The 20757-nt window shown below is 36.0% G+C and overlaps 1 protein-coding gene across 1 annotated transcript in view; it reads right to left on the bottom strand.

Moving 5' to 3' along the window:
• The window catches only part of LOC147343960 (protocadherin-15-like), a 1781617-nt gene that overhangs the window by 1407450 nt on the left and 353410 nt on the right, over positions 1 to 20757 (bottom strand). Inside the window, exon 2 of the mRNA XM_086377653.1 lies at positions 15434 to 15509. The gene's annotated coding sequence lies outside the window, so the exon portion shown is untranslated. The remainder of the gene's footprint in view (positions 1 to 15433; positions 15510 to 20757) is intronic.

Here is a 20757-nt window from a genome sequence, read left to right as displayed (position 1 = left end):
CTGACGGTCCAGTGACTAAGACTCCACCTTCCCATTGCAGGGGGCCCAGGTTTGATTCTGGTTAGAGAACTAGATCCCACATGCCACAGTTAAAAATCCCACATGCTGTAATTAAGACCTAGCATTGTCAAATAAATAAATAAATATTAAAAAAGAAATTCAGGCTTATTCACATGTCTAATCTATGCATTGACAACAGGGAAAAAGAAATACAATTGCTTTATGATACCTAGTCAGGGGCACCCCACTCCAGTACTCTTGCCTGGAAAATCCCATGGACGGAGGAGCCTGGTGGGCTCCAGTCCATGGGGTCGCGAAGAGTCAGACACGACTGAGTGACTTCGCTTTTCACTTTCATGCATTGGAGAAGGAAATGGCAACCCACTCCAGTGCTCTTGCCTGGAGAATCCCAGGGACGGGGGAGCCTGATGGGCTGACGTCTGTGGGGTCGCACAAAGTCGGACACGACGGAAGCGACTTAGCAGCAGCAGCAGTGTAATCCAATTATTGCTTCTCGATAGCCTTGCCCATACATTAAAAAGTAAATCATTATAAAAATGTTTATAGGAACTTCCCTGGTGGCCCAGTGGCTAAGACCCTATGCTTCCAACGCAGGGGCTTGGGTTTGAGCCCTGGTCAGGGAACTAGATCTCACATGCTACAACTAAGATCCTGTACAGCCAAATAAATAAATATTTTAAAAAATGTTTGTGGCATACAGTATTAACATCATATTCATAATGCAGTATTGGAACCTGTTATCTTTTTTAAAACCACTTATCTGTGATGATAGACTGATATGCAATTTATCCAATTATGAGAAGTATACTATATACTATTGTAATTCTTTGAAAAGTAATAAAACAGTAAGAAAACACATTATTAATTTTATATTGAAAATCACTCACTGTATGCCTATATAAAAACAGACTAGTATCTACATATATTTTGTGCATGCATGACATCCTTAATTTTTAAAAATTTTGTAATATGTCTAGACTACGTGGTTCACTTGCAAGTTTATTTTCCAAATTGTTGGAAATCTCGAAAGAATGTTTCAGTGTATTTATTGGGAAAAAAAAAAAACATGTATAACTGGACTCACACAATTCAGAGTGACTAGTTCAAGGGTCAAGGGTCAATTGGGCATCAGGATGCAGCTGTGGCATTTCAATAAGAACAAGGACACAGAGGTTTGGCTATATCAGCTTTTGTTTCCATTATAAATTCACAAACTTTTTTCTGAAAATCTTGCCAACAAATGAGTGTCAAAATGCCAGAATTTTCCCTGGATAAAGAAATAGCAACCTGCTCCAGTATTTTTGCCTGGAAAATCCCAAGGACAGAGGAACCTGGTGAGCTACAGTCCACAGGGTCAAAAAGAGTTGGATATGACTTAGCAACTACACAACAACAAGAATTTAGTCCATAAACAGATTACAGGACATCTCACTAGGGTTTGGGGCTGCATCTCATAATCAAAAGAATATAAATCTCTACAGTGAAACACACATATGTACATTAATTGAGTACACAGAGTCAATATAAGTCTCACAATAGGTCAGGATCGGTTTTGCTACCTGATGAATTACAAAAAATAAACTTTTCGGGAATTGTTTTTAATTTTTAAAATGGTAAATAAGGGACTGTACACTTGTAATTCTTCAGTTCATGTCTAATTGGTGATAATTTATTAAGGAATAAAGAGAAAATTACAACAGGTAAATTGGAGAGTGTAGCAGAGGTTAGAGATTATAAAGCTCATACACATTAGAGCAAAGATTTGAAAATAAGTGAGATTAACATTCAGATCCACTTACCCTGATAAATGACACTGGTCATACATGAAGGACTACCTGACAATTGAAAGATATTTAGGGGAACAATTCCAACCAAAGATGATGAAAACTTGAAATATGATAGAGAAGACAGGTTCAAAGAAATAATAAGAGTTGAATATCAGACATGTGACGAACAATTTACACTTGCCCTAAGAAAGCACTTAGTATTTGAACAGGAAAAATATTTGGATATTTTAACTTAAAGGACTCTATCATAAAATAAAAAGGATACATCCTAATTATGTGTGTGTGTGTAGGTGTGTGTGTGTGTGTAGAGTGTATGCATGTTTCTGTGTACACATGCATATATATGCACATGATATTTCTATGATGGCGGTGGTATAGTCACTAAGTTGTGTCCAACTCCTGCAACCCCATGGACGGTAGCCCACCAGGCTCCTCTGTCTACGGGATTTAAGAATACTGGAGTGGGTTACCATTTCTTTCCTGGGGACCTTCCTAACCCAGGGATCAAACCAGGGTTGCGTGTATTACAGGTGGAGTCTTTACCAACTGAGTTTTGAGGAAAGCCCCACAATACTTTTATAAATTCCATGAGTTGTTTAGGGCTAGAGTTATACACTTTCGTCCCACCACCATGATTATCTTATTTCAGTTGAAATATTTAAATTTATGATTAGAGGAGCATATAGTGATAATCAAAATACAAGTGATTTTTTTTAAATTACAAAATAAGATTAAAATCCAAAGCAATCAATTATTTTAATACCTTATTTTGAAAGGAACATCATCTTTCATTTGTATCGCCCAACTGATACACTTTATTGATTACCTTCATACATGTTTCATATATCTGAAATGACTATCAATAAAAAACAAAATCAGCTCAGATTTAGAGTGAGATTGAACCAAATGCGTTGGCTATCCTAAGGCTGCCCAGATTGCATCCTGCCCATCAGGACTCAAGCAGAAGTCTGAAATCCAGGCTGCTTTTTCCTTCTTCAAGCTGCACATCTTGATATGGCTTACATCTGTCTAGAGTAAGAGTTCACCTCTGTAAATTGTTTTCTGCACAGTGACTTAATTTTTGTAATCATCATTGGGATGAGGGAAGTTAAGTTTTCTTCTCAGAAAAGGTTCTTTTATGAATTATCAAAGGCAACTCTGTGCCAGTAGCTAGAGTCAGCCTTCTGCTAAACCACCTTTCACTTGCTTATCATCTCACCAGGTTTAACTATAACAGGAACTCTCCTTTCTTATTTGTCTTCCACATAACTGATTTCATGTAGTAAACCCTGCGTGGGCATTGGTTCTTGAGGTTCCAGAACATAAACATCTCTGGCTCTGCCACATGATAGCCATTATAGCCTAAGTGTTGCCTCAGGCAAGATACACATTTATTGAGGACAGGGAGTTAGGTTCTGTTCCACCAAGTCATCAAAAGAACTACTGTGATTATGGACTTAAGTCAGAAATTGCCAGATTCTTATGGAGAGAAGCATATTTAAACATTTACAAACTGAATTATGTTCTGAAAATGACTAAATCTAAAACTCAATTTGTACACACAAAGTGAGAATTTAATAATGTAAAAGCTCATTATATGGGTCATTACTGTATACATTTTCCTCTAATACAGTCTAATTTCTAGCTTGGGTTTGAAGTACATTATTTGTAATATATGTTCAGAAAAAATTCAGACTACAAGGAATTAAATTGAAGTGTTAGCATAAAGAAAATTTTCATATCATTTAAATACATAAGAAAATATAAATTTTATTTTTAGAATGTAGAAGTCAGTTTAAAATTAAAATGTCTATAAATCTTATATTTATAAGATCTTACAGGTTTTCTTTGATTTGCTAAATGAGTTATTTTTAATAACTATGAAAACTTATTAAGCTTTAGTGGTTCAAACTAGAAACCCTCTGAGAGACAGATAAATATATGTATATTTTACATTAGAGTGAAAGCAAGTATAATATTAGTCAAAGAAAATCAACTTTCAAAATATACAATTGTGAAGTTCCATGCGCATTTTTATGTGCACATAAAGGTCTGTGAAAGTGATAGCTGCTCAGTCATGCCCGACACTTGTGACCCCATGGATTATATAGTCCATCAAGTTCTCCAGGCCAGAATATTGGAGAGGTAGCCATTTCCTTCTCCAGGGGATCTTCCCAACCAGGAGATTAAACTCAAGTCTCCTGCATTGCAGGCAGATTCTTTACCAGCTGAGCCACTAGGGAAGCCCATTTATATAAATATGCATATATACATATGAAGAATATAATGAGGAAAATAAAGAATAAAATATACAAGGAGACTAAGGGTACCTTGTGAAAGTCGCTCAGTCGTGTCCGACTCTTTGTGACCCCATGGACTATACATGGAGTATATGGAACTTTCTGGGTCAGAATACTGGAGTGAGTAGGCTTTCCCTTCTCCAGGGGACCTTGGAAGTAAGTTTTTAGAAAACTAGAAGTAGTTTCACACACACAAAAACAGATTTTTAATTTGCTTGGGGCTGGTGCACTGGGACGACTCAGAGGGATGGTACCGGGAGGGAGGACAGAGGAGGGTTCAGGATGGGGAACACATGTATACCTGTGGCAGATTCATGTTGATATATGGCAAAACCAATACAATATTGTAAAGTTAAAAAATAAAATAAAATAAAAAACTAAAAAAAATAATTAAAAATCAGTGTAGTTTTTTTTTCTCTCTTTTTACAAAATTTGGATTATAGAAGCTTAAAATATTCAGCACTTGGTTCAAAATAAATGACCACTATTAATATTATTACTTAAGGAAGAGTCAGCAGCTTCAAATAGAAAGTATAGAATACCACAGTACTCCCCACCTTTTAGGAAGAAAGCAGCACTCGGAAATCCCTGAGCAATTGCCATAGACCAATATGAGGAAGGTACTTAGTGGATGGAAGCAATGTCAGACTTTATTTTGGGGGGCTCCAAAACCACTGCAGATGGTGATTTCAGCCATGACATTAAAAGATGCTTACTCCTTGGAAGGAAAATTATGACCAACCTAGACAGCATATTAAAAAGCAGAGACATTACTTTGCCAACAAAGGTTCGTCTAGTCAAGGCTATGGTTTTTCCAGTAGTCATGTATGGATGTGAGAGTTGGACTGTGAAGAAAGCTGAGCGCAGAAGAATTGATGCTTTAGAACTGTGGTGTTGGAGAAGACTCTTGAGAGTCCCTTGGACTGCAAGGAGATCCACCCAGTCCATCCTAAAGAAAATCAACTCTGAATATTCATTGGAAGGACTGATGCTAAAGCTGAACTGCAATACTTTGGCCACCTCGTGTGAAGAGTTGGCTCATTGGAAAAGACCCTGATGCTGGAAGGGATTGGGGGCAGGAGGAGAAGGGGACGACAGAGGATGAGATGGCTGGATGGCATCACCAACTCGATGGACATGAGTTTGTGTAAACTCCGGGAGTTGGTGATGGAAAGGGAGGCCTGGCGTGCTGCGATTCATGGAGTTACAAAGAGTCAGACACGACTGAGCAACTGAACTGAATTGAATTGAAGAGTCATAAAAGGAAATATAGAAAGGAGGAATTTTTCATCCTGTATAAGTATAGGAATTGGAGCAAAAGCATTAATAACTTCTTGGATATCATGTACATCTTTCTGCTTTTGACCAATTCTCCTCCAGTAAATCTAAATAGGGCTTCCCTCATAGCTCAGTTGGTAAAGAATCCACCTGCAATGCAGGAGACCCCGGTTTGATTTAGTTAAGGCACCTGAGCTACTGGTAATGGCTGCTTTGCTGCCTCCTGTGCCAATCAGTATCATTGATGAAGCAGTTCTCGGATTGCACAATGAGGGACTTCACTTTCTTGATATGCTTAGGATTTGAATTGAGCCTGTTGTGATAGCGACTGCCTGCTGCTGTAACACATCCTTCTTTATTTCTTACAGCCACCCAAGGAGGGACAAGACTTCTCCAGGCAGTACAGAGCAGAAAGATGGAGTGTCAACATACAGATAATGATGAATATAGAAGTATAAATAGGTATCATGTTTTTTCAAGGAAGATTTTAGGAAGCTTAGAGAGACAGGGTTCAGTTTGTAAGTGAGTATGAAAATCATTAGTGAGACATTACAGATATGCCTAGAATGGTAACAGTGGTTATTTTAGTGGAAAATGACCACAGCAATAGAAGTTGTCTCTATTTACTTTTTAGTCATGTCTTTCTTTCAGTATAAATGTTATTGCTTTTCATGTATTGCTTTTTAGTTCTCTTCTTGCCTTTTAAGAAAAGTGTTATTTTGACCAAAACATAGGAAGAGGTTGGAGAAGGATGGGCAAAATTAAATGAACACCAAAGGTCTTACAAGCCATTCTAAGAGTGCCACAGATCTGTCTCTGGGTTTCTAGCCACTAGCAAAGGGGAAAAATGTAATAATTTTAGTTATGTGTATTTAATAATAAAGATAATCGCTGATCAGAAAGTCGAAATCTATTTTAGGCCTCACAAGACAAAGAAAATATTTCTCAGTGAGGTCCTTCAAGATTGTATTGTAATAAATCTTTTTAACAACTTTCCTTTGTTAGAAAGTAACATGATTATTTTTTTCTTCAAGAACTTCTCAATGTGGTAATTCCCACCAATTCCCTGAGGACATGAGCTGATGCCACTGTGCACTTGGTATGCCTATACAATGAAAAGGCAAACGTCCTTAGAGAATGTTTTGTAAAACCAAATTTTAAAATGTATTTCTGAATACAGATCAGATATTACTGTTTTCTGCAGAGGATTTGAACATAGATATTTTTCACTAAAGCCCCAACTGCGTGATTTAGCAGTCAACCTAAACAAATGACTCATCGAAAGGTGCCCAGAGAGGACTCATGCATCATTTCAGTTCAGTTCAGTTCAGTCGCTCAGTCGTGTCCGACTCTGCGACCCCATGAATCGCAGCACGCCAGGCCTCATGCATAGATATTAAAAACATACAAACCCAAGAAATACATGAGGAGAACAAATGTTTTCCCAGAAATAAAGTGATCTATTTCATACAGACAATATTAGAAGACCAGGGATGCATACTCCAATCCATAAATACTAAATCCTTTGTATTTTGGATACATATATAAGGATAATTATACTGCCGGTCTGTTTTGAGCTTCACATATTCTAATAAAATATCCAATGACTATCTAACCTTAAGAAGTTGAAATCTTGCTGAAATTTCTAAATAAGAAAATGCATACTTCTAGAAACAATTAATGAGATTCATTACTACAAAGACATATTAATTAAGCTGGTTAAATGCTAGAAGATATTCTATGTACTGACTGACGATCATGATCTTTGGAATAGCTGAGTCAATCATTCCCAATTTACCATTAAGGCTGCTATTTGTTAACCTATATGAAATCAATAATATTTACCATTCTGACCCCTCCAAGTGGGTATTTTATGGAGTTCAACTGAATATTAATAGTTCATGACAACAAAATTATTTCCTGTGTTCCTGGGAGAATGCCTGTCTTTATTCTTTATATCAGAAGTTAGAATCCAGACACTAAGTATACCTACATACACACATAAAATTGACTCCTTTTTATCATGGAAATAGAGTGCACTTTGGTTATTGGCATTCTGGCATACTTCATTTTGTTTGCAAGAGCTTCAGTGTCCAGAGGTGGAGTTTATAACCTAAGCTAAGTCAGTAAGCACTGGCCATGGTGATTGGTTGGCTCAGAGACAGGCATGTGATATAGATGGTCTAAACAGAGGGGATTAGGGACTTTTAGAGAAATGCTATGAATGTTAATTTAAAACCATATGTATCATGTAGAGTAGATAGCATAAATTGAGATCATGAGGGAAGCCTGCCTTAAAATATAGCTATCACCAATGAAATCAAAGCTGACAAGTTGTAAAATCACTAAGCCCTTGGATCAAGCCTTTCCTGAAGCCTAAAGAGGAATTCTAGACTTTCAGATTCATATGTAATTAAATTTATAAATTTAGATAAGTCAGATTCATAAGTCAATAAAATTACTTTGTTTATGCTAATTTGAGTTGTATTTTCTGTTACTTTCACTGTAATGACTCTTAACACATGTGTGAAGGTACTCATAGATAGGAATGTGTTTATAGATAATCATTACAAAATCACACGTAAAGATTGCATATTATTCAAATTTTTGGTAAATTAATCATATTTTTTATTTTAAAAGTGTTTATATTAAAAATCATATATAAATATGTGTATGAATTATTGTCTTCCAGAGAATATGCTCAATAATATGTAAAAATTTTAATACGACCAGTGGTGATGAGTGCTAGTAATTGAAGAGAAGAGGAACTATAGTGACCTTACACAGTTCAAAGACTCACAGCTCCTCGGTTACCTTGAAGAAGAGGAAACCTTCCTCATTCTTAATGAAGCAAAAGTCATGCTAGCCATTAATTATATTCCAAGACAGAAGTACCTCAGCTACCAGCTTCCCTATTCTTGATATATGAATCTCAATGTCCAAACAAACAGAAGAACAACTCTGTATTTGAAAAGCTTTCAGAGGAGCTAGGGCTCAGAGATAAAAGCATTTGAAGTGAGAAATAGATATAATCATTAAAGAAGGAGAACCAAATAGCGTGATCCAGTTTGGTCTATGAAGAAAAAAATGCAAACAGTGACAGAAGCTATTGGAGAGGCACTGAATGTAATCTCTATGATGACATTTATAATCTCAAGATTTTGAGAGGGAGAGTTTTGTGTGTGAAATATATGAGCAGGAAAGAAAAAAAAAAGAGAGAGAGAAAGAGAGCAAGAGAGAGAAGCATTAGAGTGTTTTACTGTTGATGAAACAATTTTAAAAATATCACCTCATTTTGGTCTTGCAACAAACCTACACAGGGTGAAGGGCAATTATTATCACCCTCATTTTACAAATGATGAAAGGTAGGTTGATGTCCTCTGTGGCTAAATGACTTTAGTACAGCTAAATAGCTAGTAAATGGTGGGCTTTAGATTATATTTCAGATCTTCTGACTGTAACTCCTCAAAAGTTTTATACCAATTTCACACTATAATATGCCATTCATAAACCACAAATAAGTATTCAGTCTAAATAGTTGCTAATATAATTTCAAACAGAAAAGCTTTGAATATTTGGTCACATCCTAGTCTAACACATTCCAACTGTATTGCTTGGCTCTGATATATCTATTTACTTTATTTCAGAAAATATTTTCTCAATAAATGATCAGATTTATTATTATTGGAAATAAAATAAATTATAATTTGGCTAAAATCATCTTTTGAAAATTCTTATAAAATACTTAAGAATTCCTATAGTTGTTTCTGTGTGAATCTTTAAAACTTCTCTAAATCCTCTGATACCCCTTCACTTCCTACATGAAAGGAGAAAAGCCAAATAACTACTTACCCTATATACTCTAGAAAAAGCAGTGGCCATTCGATCTATTTGTGTGTCACAAAATATAAATGGAAAAACCTCACTGGTGGAAAGTTTGATTCTGGAAATATACGATTCTGGGAAGTTTGGCTTTCCTCCAGTAACGAGTCACTACATTTGGTGCATCTTTTCTCTTCTTGCTTTACGTTTGGGCACAACATCTGCAAAGGCAGCAGTCATCAATTCCGAAATATCTAGATAATGCTTTTTTTCTCTTTTTTTCTGGTCCCTGACACCCCTAAAACAACTTAAAGCATGTTAAGTATGCTTTATGTCACAACTTAGAACAGACAATGTCAATAGCATCATTAGGTAATATATGCGTGTGCATCATACACATTTACCTGAGGGCAGGTGGGTACCCATTAATCAAGGAATAAATGTGTGTTCACCATGCTAATATCCTTCAGGGGCAGGGTGTTTTTGTTGGATTAAATATCTTGGTGATGCAGACTTACTTTCCAGTCTTACACATTCCTGTCTTGAATATTTGCTGCAAAAGAACTCGCTTTCCCCAGTGCCATCACCTTTCCCTCGTTTCTGCCCTTCCATCGAGCAGCACTGCTTTCTCATTACCCTATCTTCTGTAACACTGTCTGCTGAAGTCTAGGTATAATCCTTCAACCTTAACTGAAACAGTATCTCTTATACAGATGCTTGCCTGATATCTGTGACCAAACCATTTTCTCCTTTTAATCTCCTTGTTTCACTGCTCATGAAGCATTTGTATCACGTATTTTAATTTTTGTGGGTGTACTAGTTCTATATCCTGCCCTCTGCAAAATTATCACCATCACTCCCGATAGAACACAAAGCTACTGGAGGGCAGGAAGAGTATGTGGTTATTTTTAATTAATAATGTGATTTTCTCTAGCTACCCAATACATGGAACAGATCCTGATATTGGGGTGATATTGGTGTGATACCCATGAGTACCAAGGTTGATCAGTTGATTTTGCTGTAAAAAATAATTGCCTTCATTGGGTCTTTCTATACTGATACATACTTGTCAAAAATTATAGTCAGAAAAGAGGATGAGTTATCTCCTTGAATCTTAACTTTTAGAGAGTTTGGTTTTTATAAATATAAAAGGTTCTCAAGAATAAAGATTTCCCAAAAGCACCCATCCATATCATTAACAGGGTTAACAAACTACTGCACACAGGCCAAATCTAGCCCCCTGGCTGTTGGCAAAGAGGTACTGGAACCCATGCAGCTTATGTATGATCTAAGGCCACTGTTGCACTACAAAGACTGAGTAATTATCCCAGAGACTAATATATATATTGGTGACTTCCCTGGTGGCTCAGATGGTAAAGCATCTGCCTACAATGAGGGAGACCCGGGTTCAATCCCTGGGTCAGGAAGATCCCCCGGAGAAGGAAATAACAACCCACTCCAGTACTCTTGCCTGGAAAACCCCATGGATGGAGGAGCCTGGTAGGCTACAGTCCATGGGGTCGCAAAGAGTCGGACACGACTGAGTAACTGAGTGTGTGTGTATACACACACACACACACATACATACGTATCCCACAAAGTCACAGATATTTAGTATCTGGCCCTTTGAAAAGCTTACTAAATCTTGTGATTAAATTGGTCAAAAGCAACAGTTATTCGAATTGTTAGGTCAAATAAGTTACAGAAATAAAATTAAATAATTTTCTTAAGACAGACCTCTTCAGAGCCTGTGATTCCTATTACATGTTACATCCATTCCTATTATGCATTATTAATTTTCATGTTCCCCAATATTCTTGATCACTGGAAATTTTTAATGGACTGCATCTCATGCCTAGTTACCTGAAGATAACCAGGTTGGCCAATTGTTGCTTTAGTGAATTGTGTGGAAAAAAAGAAAAACTGAATTGCAGGTTCTCCTTTAAAGTATTGCCCTCTTTTGATAACATTTAACTCTCTGTGAATTGAGATATTATTCTAGTGATTTTCTCTTATACAATTAAGCCCCTTAGCAAACTGACCCATGGTAAAAGGACCACTTAATCTTCCTTCAGGTAAAAGTAACAACGTACCTTGTACTATAAACAAGTAAGGCAGTAATTATCTCAATTATGTGGGTAATTAACATCAAAACAATAGCAAATGTACTTGAGGGGAAATTTTACAATCACAGATTTAAAATTACTTGTGTGTGTTAGTTGGTTACCCATGTCTCTTTGCAACCTAATGGTCTGGGGCTTGCCAGGCTCCACTGTCCGTAGAATTTTCCAGGCGAAAATACTCGAGTGGATTGCCATTTTCTCCTCCAGAGGATTTTCCTGACCCAGGGGTTGAACCCAGGTATCCTGCATTGAAGGTAGATGCTATGCTGTCTGAGCCACCAGGGAAGCCCAATTACTTAAAAGGAGATGGGAGGGAGGTTCAAAAGAGAGGGGATATATTTATACCTATGGCTGATTCATGTTGAGGTTTGACAGAAAACAACAAAATTCTGTAAAACAATTATCCTTATACTAAAAAATAAGTTAATTTTTAAAAAACGGACACGTGAGCAAAAAAAAATCTAATATATATTGAGCCAGTAATACATAATACCAGGTTTAGGCACATTAATATGATTTATTACACAGATACTAAGCCAACTTGATGTAGAAACTACTTTCTATATTTTCTGATTAGTTCTTACATTACTGCTTTGTTCAGTTCTTCCTTTAAGAAAATACAGTTTGCCTCATTTATATTCCTTTAGACATTTTTCCTTCAACTTAAGTAAACATGTTGATGTGTAAAAAGGTGCTATTTCAAAATATATTATTTTCCCAAAGGCTTAAAAGTGTGTAGTTTACTTATTTCATTCGTTTAACCTAATATGTGATATAAACATAATTATAATTAAGTTGACACGCACATACTCCAAAGAGATCATCTAGGATTATCTCACAAAGGTAAATTCAGTATATAAAGATCCATAGCCTCAGATTTATAAATAATGCAACTCATTTACTATAACCCCAAACGCCTTCCGATTATCAGAGGAGAGACAGCACAGTGTAGTAGAACCTATTCTGATTTTGGAGTCAGACTCCAGTTCGAAACTTTGTCCCTTTGTTCTTCCAACTTCATTTTTCAAGTGGGCAAAAGTCTTCTGACAAGTAAAGCCTGAGTACTTTGGCACTCGGTATTAATGAAGTACACAGGGAACTTTATCCCACAGTTTGGGAGTGGAACATATTTCACCTATTTCTCATAAAGTTCCTTCATTGATGGTCTCTAAGATATTCTCTTTGTTCCAAGTTTGTTTCCTTGTCCTATTAGTACAATTGAAAACACTATTAGTAATACCTATAAATGGAATATGTCCTTGAATACCTTACCTGCTAAGTGAATTTACTTAATAATTATAAAATTACTTGTAATATATAAATAAGATATACACAGTGCTTTAAGATAAAAAATAAATAATAAAATCTGAGCATAGGCAAGGTAACAGCTTATCAAACAAGTAGTTGAAACACATTTTGAGGAAGGTTTTGAAAAATTACTAAAGTCGTTTTCAACTTGATTGTATTCCTGGTAGTTTGCTGCAGAAGAGTGCCCAAAGTGTTATCAGTTACCCAAGGAAAGAAACAAATATTCTTTACACTAAAGTCAGGACACATGCATGTGTGCACATGTGCACACACGCGCGCACACACACACACACACAAAGAATTTCCCTAAAATCTCAAAAAGGGAAAATGAAAATGTTCTATATTTTTAAGGATAATCTTTTTATATATAAACAGAACTATAATGGCCTCATCCTTATTTATTACTCAATATTTGAACACACTTCTACCATACAAGTTAGGTAGAGAGAGGCACATGAAAAATACTTCTTCTCATGCTTCATGGAATTTATTATACTGAAAGGTAGAGAACTGGGAGTGACTGCATATGACAGTGTTTGTGCTAGAAACTGGCGCTGCTCTAAGAATACCTGCCTATCTCTACCTACACACATATGCAAACACACAACTTTGCATGTTAATATATGCTAATAATTGAAATAATAAGCTATATACACATTTTCTTGGAATAGTCAGAGAGAAAATTCATTGGCATTTATCCTGGACTACAAATAGCAAGAAACTTTAGGACGGGAAACTAGTCTTTTCAATGATTATTTTCAAGATTTTATGATTGAAAATTAATTTTTTTAAATGTGCAAATGTATCATCTGAAATATATGGTTCCACAGAAATTTAAATACACTTATATGAGGAATAACGCTATTGTTGGAATTATAAGGTCTCGTGTACATTTAAATATACTTACAGACATATCTTATGTATACACAAAAGTTCCTAAAGCAGCACTTTTAAAACTTAAGATTTTCTAACAAATGAATTCTTAATTACTGACAAGAGAAAATTATTTCAACTCTCTATTTTCAAAATTCTATAAATTCTCCTACTAAATGGCTTTTAATGTCACATTTATAATTTTATAAATGTAAAATTGTAAAAATGTAATTTTATAAATGTAAAATTATAACATTGCAAATGTGTTGCTATTGTTAATCTTTTAAATATTGAGGTAGCAAACATTCATGGAGTGCCTACTACACCCCAGCAATAAGATAGATATTATAAATACAATGGTGGACAAGAGAGACAGGTTCTCTATCTTTCAGTAACCCACATTCTGCTAGGAGTGAGAGGATTTCAGTAATAAACAGGCATGTGTATACAGACAATTTATTTCATGAATTGCAGATTCATGTATTTCTTCTTTTTTTTTTCTTCGTTTTTTTAAAATTTTTATTTTATTTTTAAACTTTACATAATTGTATTAGTTTTGCCAAATATCAAAATGAATCCATCACAGGCATACATGTGCTCCCCATCTTGAACCCTCCTCCCTCCTCCCTCCCCATACCATCCCTCTGGGTGGTCTCAGTGCACTAGCCCCAAGCATCCAGTATCGTGCATTGAACCTGGACTGGCATCTCATTTCATACATGATATTTTACATGTTTCAATGCCATTCTCCCAAATCTTCCCACCCTCTCCCTCTCCCACAGAGTCCATAAGACTGTTCCATACATCAGTGTCTCTTTTGCTGTCTCGTACACAGGGTTATTGTTACCATCTTTCTAAATTCCATATATATGTGTTATTATACTGTATTGGTGTTTTTCCTTCTGGCTTACTTCACTCTGTATAATAGGTTCCAGTTTCATCCACCTCATTAGAACTGATTCAAATGTATTCTTTTTAATGGCTGAGTAATACTCCATTGTGTATATGTACCACAGCTTTCTTATCCATTCATCTGCTGATGGACATCTAGGTTGCTTCCATGTCCTGGCTATTATAAACAGTGCTGCGATGAACATTGGGGTACACGTATCTCTTTCCCTTCTGGTTTCCTCAGTGTGTATTCTCAGCATGTATTTCTTCTTTAAAAACATTTGTTTTTCTAAATCATCACATTCTACTCTTAATTGAGGTCTTTAAATGTAAGTTTCATCCACTGCTGTTTCAATTTGAAAGAAATTGTCTATTTCTTTACCTATTTCCATAAGTTTCTATCTCTGGTTCTATTTCCACAGATTTAAAATATTATTAGACCACAAAATATACTTCTCCTTGCTTTCACTGAAGCTATTATTAGCCAAATTTTATCTTAATTCCTATTTTGTTACTCTAAACTTCCAAAAGCCATTTCTTCTACAATCAAAGCACAAGCTTCAGTTCAAAAATACATAAAAGAAAATTGATTTTCATCCTGAAAATGTCAAACTTCTGCCTATAATACTCAGCTATGGTTTTTTGAAACAGCAAAGTTCAAAAAGAGCCATCGACCTGATGGCCCTTTGATACATGATGATGGATTCAATGTGTCTACTACCGTACTGCCAGAATGTCCTCCAAGAGAATGAGACAATCAATGAATAAAAAAAAAATCTAAACTGGCTGAATGCTTGCTTGTTTTAAAAGAACTAAAAGAAAAATACTGGTCTTTCACTTCCTCTGGGGAAAGAGTTTTATAAACTCTATTAACTTGTTTCTCTCTTTCTGGCTTTGATGAATCAGATAATGCCTAAAAGTTAAACTCTGTATATAGATAATAAACTTAAAATATAGCTGCTATGTATTGTTCTTCTCCAAAAGAGAAGGAAAATATGAAATTTTAAGAAAAAACATAAACATTACTCACCCTTGTGTCTTGTCTTTCTCTCATTCAGTGATCCTGGCAACTTCAACTGTGTGTAGTGAATAATGCTTCCATTTTCCTATAGGATAGAGTTATTGATCAGTGACACATCAAAGCAAAGACTTTATTCAGATACAGAACATAGGAGCAATTCATTTTCTTATAGATTATACTTAGGCTTACAAGGAATTAATGCAAATTCTGATAAGTAAATTGTGCAGTCATAACTTAAGTTTTGGAAGCGTCACACTTCTGATTGAAAACTTAACTCTCAGAATGCATACCAACACAAATGCTCCATAAATGTTCTTTACTTGAAAAACAAAATTTCACTCTCATCTGCAAATTTTATGCCATGTGACCAGAGTCCTAACAAGGAAGCCCAGTATAAATTCTCCTTTAGTGACACTAAAAATATGGTTTTTATAGTATGGTAAATAGATGCGGGACAATTAAGAACAACTATATAGATTGAAGATCACTTTTGAGTACAGCAATTTTAGTTTTCAGAATGTTATAGAATACTGTTATTTCCTTTAGGTTCACAAATTTTGTACCTATGCTTTATGAAAGATGAAATGGATGATTTTATGTTAACGTAATGAAAAGTTCTAGGACATTTTAGCTACTGTCATTACGGCTACTAAATTTTAATCTTCCTCAAAATTGAAGACTTTGTATTAATTATTCATAGTTCTCACAGTTCTGTTAGCACTGCATTGAGTGTATGTGTGTGTGTATATATATATACATATATATATGTATATATATATATATAGCAGGCAATACAGACACACATAAATGGAAACAGCTATGGTTTGTTTGAAACACCTGAACATGTTCCCTTGAAATTCTGAAGTTAGATAAGAGGCTGAAAATGCTCTTCATTTATAAAGTACAAAAATAATGATTTGTTTCTCAAAACTAAACTTTGTTTGTGAACTACTGAATAAGTAGAGATAAATGCATAAAAATTACATTTTAAAATAGTACTTCTAAAATAATCTACATTAAATAGCAGAAGGCAAATAACATGCAAAAGGAGATAATTTCTTATAAAAATTTAGAGCACACAATTGAAATTTTTAAAATATTGTGTTTACATGAACATATTAAGGTTTATATATAAAGTAAAAATTAAGAATGCATAAAAGTGAATATTATATCTCTTTAGAAACTAGGGAATATATAACTTTAAGGAAAAAATAAATTAAGATAATTTCAATTTTTTAAAAATTAGATCAGATCATATCACATCAGTCACTCAGTCATGTCCGACTCTTTGCGACCCCATGAATCGAAGCACACCAGGCCTGCCTGTCCATCATCAACTCCCAGAGTTCACTCAGACTCACGTCCATCAAGTCAGCGATGCCATCCAGCCATCTCATCCTCTGTTGTCCCCTTCTTCTCTTGCCCCCGATCCCTCCAGCATCAGAGTCTTTTCCAATGAGTCAACTCTTCACATGAGGTGGCCAAAGTACTGGAGTTTCAACTTTAGCATCATTCTTTCCAAAGAAATCCTAGGGCTGATCTCCTGTAGAATAGACTGGTTGGATCTCCTTGCAGTCCAAGGGACTCTCAAGAGTCTTCTCCAACACCACAGTTCAAAAGCATCAATTCTTTGGCAATCAGCCTTCTTCACAGTCCAACTCTCACATCCATACACGACCACAAGAAACACCATAGCCTTGACTAGCTGAACCTTTGTTTGCAGAGTAATGTCTGCTTTTGAATATGCTGTCTAGGTTGGTCATAACTTTCCTTCCAAGGAGCAAGTGTCTTTTAATTTCATGGCTGCAGTCACCATCTGCAGTGATTTTGGAGCCCCAAAAATAAAGTTTGACACTGTTTCCACTGTTTCCCCATATATTTCCCATGAAGTGATGGGATCAGATGCCATGATCTTCATTTTCTGAATGTTGAGCTTTAAGCCAACTTTTTCACTCTCCACTTTCACTTTCATCAAGAGGCTTTTGAGTTCCTCTTCATTTTCCGCCATAAGGGTGGTGTTATCTGCATATCTGAGGTTATTGATATTTCTCCCCACAATCTTGATTCCAGCTTGTGTTTCTTCCAGTCCAGCGTTTCTCATGATGTACTCTGCATAGAAGTTAAATAAACAGGATGACAATATACAGCCTTGACGTACTCCTTTCCCTATTGGAACCAGTCTGTTGTTCCATGTCCAGTTCTAACTGTTGCTTCCTGACCTGCATACAGATTTCTGAAGAGGCAGATCAGGTGGTCTGGTATTCCCATCTCTTTCAGAATTTTCCCCAGTTTATTGTGATCCACACAGTCAAAGGCTTTGGCATAGTCCATAAAGCAGAAATAGATGTTTTTCTGGAACTCTCTTGCTTTTTCCATGATCCAGGAGATGTTGGCAATTTGATCTCTGGTTCCTCTGCCTTTTCTAAAACCGGCTTGACCATCAGGAAGTTCACAGTTCACGTATTGCTGAAGCCTGGCTTGGAGAATTTCGAGCATTACTTTACTAGTGTGTGAGATGAGTGCAGTTGTGCGGTAGTTTGAGCATTCTTTGGCATTGCCTTTCTTTGGGATTGGAATGAAAACTGACCTTTTCCAGTCCTGTGGTCACTGCTGAGTTTTCCAAATTTGTTGGCATATTGAGTGCAGCACTTTCACAGCATTATCTTTCAGGATTTGGAATAGCTCAACTGGAATTCCACCACCTCCACTAGCTTTGTTCGTAGCGATGCTTTCCAAGGTCCACTTTATTTCACATTCCAGGATGTCTGGCTCTAGGTCAGTGATCACACCATCATGATTACCTGGGTGATGAAGATCTTTTTTGTACAGTTCTTCTGTGTATTCTTGCCATCTCTTCTTAATATCTTCTGCTTCTGTTAGGTCCATACCATTTCTGTCCTTTATCGTGCCCATCTTTGCATGAAATGTTCCTTTGGTATCTCTGATTTTCTTGAAGAGATCTCTAGTCTTTCCCATTGCAGTATGTTAATCTATGTTTTCACAATGAAATATAAGCTTAACATCAATATATAAAACATATCAGTTGAATCTTTGTAGTCAGATTATAGATGGGGCTTCTTAGGGTCTTCAAAATTTATACCTGCACCTGCCAAGCTCACTTTGGTCCCTTGGAAGTATCTGTGATATTTCTGTGTAGCTCTATGGCCTCATAGGGAGAAGGCAATGGCAACCCACTCCAGTAGTCTTGCCTGGAAAATCCCATGGACGGAGGAGCCTGGTGGGCTGCAGTCCATGGGGTTGCTAAGAGTCGGACACAACTGAGCGACTTCACTTTCACTTTTCACTTTCATGCATTGGAGAAGGAAATGGCGTCCCACTTCAGTGTTCTTGCCTGGACAATTCCAGGGACGGGGGAGCCTTATGGGCTGCCGTCCATGGGGTGGCACAGAGTCCGACATGACTGAAGTGACTTAGCCGCACCAGCAGCAGCAGCAGCAGCAGTATGGCCTCATGGAATGTATTTTGGAAACTCCTGACATAGATAATTTCTTAACAGACTTTAATAAAAGCTCTAAAAAGGATATGCCACTTTATCTTTTTTAATCAACAATGACTGTAGTAAAAGGACAAATATTATAGTGATTTCCTTAATGTATGTAGGCTCTGAGTACAGTGCCATACATGAAAAATGACTCAGGTTTTCCCTAGGAAGTTGCTATTCACTTCTGAATAGCGCTAAACCCTCAATTAATCCCAATCTAAATAAATCACATTTCACTGTACTTTGGGTCTATTTGGCAATACAGTGGAGTTGCTCAGGGTTTTCTGAGTAATAATTATACATTATAAAGTATAAAAGAAAGTGAAGAAGGTTTGAAAATTAATATTTAAGGTATTGAATGCCTTAAATGGAGACAACATGGAGACAACAGTTGAATGAAATGGAAAATTTGAACAATTTTAGCAAATATAAATATATATAAAAATTCAATTTTGTTTGTGCCTATATGTTATCATTATACTTTCAAAGGTGAAATAATTACTTAAAATTTCCATTTAATACTTATATCATCAGTCCTAGTTTTGAGAAGTTATACATCAGAGCTTATATCCAGAGTGCAGTTTTTCAAACAATAATTTCTACATTTACTAAAATTAAGATGTAGAATAAAGGTGACATCTAAGATTAGTACCAGTCCTGAGGTATTTCGTTTATCATGACTATAAAAAAAATTAAAACCTAATTTTCTAGATTGATACTTTGATAATACCTCCTCTAGAAGTGTGTGTTCAGTTCAGTCACTCAGTCATGTCTGACTCTTTGCAACCCCATGGTTGCAGCACTCCAAGCTTGCCTGTCCATCACCAACTCCCTGAGCTTACTCAAACTCATGTCCATTCAGTCAGTGATGCCATCCAAACATCTCAACCTTTGTCGTCCCCTTCTCTTCCTGCCTTCAATATGTGCCCCAGCATTAGGGTCTTATCCAATGAGTTTCCAGTAGCATATTGAATAGCTACTGACCTGGGGAGTTCATCTTTCAGTGTGCTATCTTTTTGCCTTTCCATACTGTTCATGGAGTTCTCAAGGCAAGAATACTGAAGTGGTTTGTCATTCCCTTCTTCAGTGGACCACATTTTGTCAGAACTCTCCACCATGACCCATCCATCTTGGGTGGCCCTACACAGCATGGCTCATAGTTTTATTGGGATTGACAAGGCTGTGGTCCATGTGATCAGTTTGATTATCTTTCTGTGATTGTGGTTTTCATTCTGTCTGCCCTCTGATGGATAAGGATAAAAGGCTTAGAGGTCTATGTAGTATCAAGAGTAAACCCAAGCCTTTCTTCCTATTCTGGACTGCCTCAATATTAGCAAGACTCTATTTACCACACACAACTCCACACAGCTCTTTGGAAACATGTTATCTAATGAACTCAAACTAAAACTAGAATTACTAACTATGAAAATTGTTTGCTTTTTAAAATCTTTTCATGATTGGCCTCTGTAATGTCTGTGATGTAGTATTCAATCAATAAAATAGTTTAACCACATTTCAGCTCCTAAACAGTGCCATTAAATAAATGCACAACCATAGACACATTTATGGTGTGATCTAATTAAACAACCACTCTACCTTGACAATACCTGAATAAGAAAGCTGTTTGATATTTATTAAGGTAAAAGACTGCTATGGTTCAAGAATGGAATTTCAATCTCTGAAAACTCCATTCACAATAGAGTGATACTTTGAATTCTGAATCCAATATAAACACTAAAGACGTTAAAATTGATAAAAATACAAAAGTATGCATTGCTATTATTTCATTTTTTTAATAATCATCACAACTACTCCATCCAGTTTCATAAAA

Source organism: Bos grunniens, chromosome 26 (genome assembly GCF_055505025.1).
Source record: "Bos grunniens cultivar Pamir isolate PY7600 chromosome 26, Bosgru_T2T1.0, whole genome shotgun sequence".
Taxonomy (NCBI): domain Eukaryota; kingdom Metazoa; phylum Chordata; class Mammalia; order Artiodactyla; family Bovidae; genus Bos; species Bos grunniens.
The sequence above is the reverse complement of the archived record's forward strand: the minus strand, read 5'-3'. Positions and strand labels throughout refer to the sequence as shown.